The sequence below is a fragment of the Mus musculus genome, chromosome 10, assembly GCF_000001635.26.
Source record: "Mus musculus strain C57BL/6J chromosome 10, GRCm38.p6 C57BL/6J".
Classification (NCBI taxonomy): domain Eukaryota; kingdom Metazoa; phylum Chordata; class Mammalia; order Rodentia; family Muridae; genus Mus; species Mus musculus.
The window spans coordinates 97,519,250-97,521,518 of record NC_000076.6 but is presented as its reverse complement, the minus strand read 5'-3'; positions in this window follow the sequence as shown (position 1 = coordinate 97,521,518).

Sequence of the window (2,269 nt, the reverse complement as noted above, 5' to 3'; positions counted from 1 at the left end):
CCCTTTTAAGTAATAGAATTACAAATAGCTATAATTATAGGCAAGATATGTTAGAGAATCTGATTGCAGATACCAATCCAACATCCTCTTCCCTCCTTTCTGTCCCAACACATGTGTCAGTTAAGCAACGGAGCAACCCTAGACTTTTCCATTATAAGAGACATTCCATAGCATATAGAAGATCATTCAATTCTAACAGAATAGAAAGCATGTCATTCAAGGCCCAGCTCTTTGATGACAATTAATTAATTAATTTTAAAATCCTGTGACAGATATGGCTTTGAAAAGGAAACTTCTTCTCTTTCCCCTTCTCTTGAATATATTGGGATATATATATATATATATATATATATATATATCCCAGAGAAAATATATTCAGAGAAAAAAGGAAAGTGTAAGTGTTGGGTTGCCATGACGCGCTATCTATTAGAAACTCAAATGCATATTTTCGTAGTTCCTTCAGATGGTGGTGAAGTTGAGTATGGCTTCTGTATCAGTTACTATGTTCATAGCTATGACCAAATGCCTGACACAGAAAGGTAATCTGGCTCAGAGTTTGAAGGTTCAGACCATTTTATCTGGGATAGCATAGTGGAAGGAAATAATTCCACGTTGTTGTGAGGCAGGGGCATGATTCAACCTGTGCACATCAGGGAAGGTTAAGAATTAGATGCATAGGAACAGAGCCAGACTCTGAAACTTGAAGATTTCTTCTCTATCTGTCCCCACTGGACCTTCCCAAACAGCTACTAGCTGGTAAGTGTTTACTACATGAGCCAGTAGGGGACATTTTATATCCAATCATAACATCTTCCTTTAGGATCATCTGTCAGGGGGAATTGTTAAGATGCAAGTTTCCTCTTTATGGTTACTTTCAGTTCTGAATAGCTCCTCCCCAACCAGTCTCCATGATGAACTGCTGTCATCTACCAATCATTCTTGCTAACTGCCAGTTGTTCCATGATTATCTCCCATGCTGCACTTCTTGTTTAGGTTGAAGTATCAATGATAAAATCCCCTTTGATTTCTGGTAGACACAATCCCACAGACTATCCCCTGTGTCTCTAGCCTTAAAATTCTTTCTGGCCTCTCATCTTCAATATTCTCTGAAAATTAGGAGCAGGAATTGTATTTTATATCCACTGGTACTGTGAATCTCAAAATCAGTTGTTCTCTGCATTGTGACTAGTCCTGACTTTCTGTATTGGTCTTTTTCTGTTGTGAAGAGAAGGTTTTCCAGTAAGGATTGGGAGCTAAGTTTCTCTGTAAGTATTAGAAGAAATGTTTAGAATGAAGTGAGGAATTTTGCTGGTTTATTAATGATGATGATGGATTCTTCTCTGAGATCTGTGATGTCCCAAGTCCTATACTCACGTGTACTTGATCAGGTTTCTAGTGTCCATCTGGATTCCATCCTGTGATGTGTTCCTTAACTGCAATCAGATGTTGGTTACCACTAAGATATGAATACAAGCATTGTACTTTCAGGGATATCTTGGAATCCTGGTTGTTGTTATTGTTGTTGTTGTTGTTGTTGTTAATGGATTGCACAGCTGGGTAGGACTTATTTCCTTCCCCTGGGAGCTTCTAACTTTTCTTGTAGGACTATGAAAGTTAGTATTCAGGAAGCAGGCATTGAGGTCTGATACACCTCTGGGCCTCCAAGTCTTGTGCCTGAATATATGGATTTTTCAACACTAGGGGTCTTTTTTTGAAGTCTGAGAGGCAACTGAGGGCAAGGAATTGTTTTGGGAGACTCACATATTCTCTCCTGACCAACAACTTTAAGGGGTTTCTTAAGCCTGGTACTCAGATTTATATTAGATTATGGCTTTGGAGGAGAGCATATCAGTGTCCAAGAGGCTCAACTATCAACTATCTCTCTCTCTCTCTCTCTCTCTCTCTATATATATATATATATATATATATATATATATATATATATATATGTATATACATACATATATATATATATATATATATAGTTGTGTGTGTATACTTATATGTGTCACACAAAAACTAATTCTAAATGAATCAAAAACATCAGTGTGAAACTTGAAACACAAACAAGGAGAGGAAAAAGGGAGGACCCTACAAGATGTAAGAATAGGAAAGAGTATCTGGATAGCATTCCATTTGACTAGGAATTCAGGCTAGCCATTGACAAGTAGGACCTCATAAAATTAAACGGTGTTACACGGCTACAGAAACATCAGTTGAGTGAAGAGAAAGCCCTCAAATCCAGGAAAGTCAAAGGAGACCACGGCAC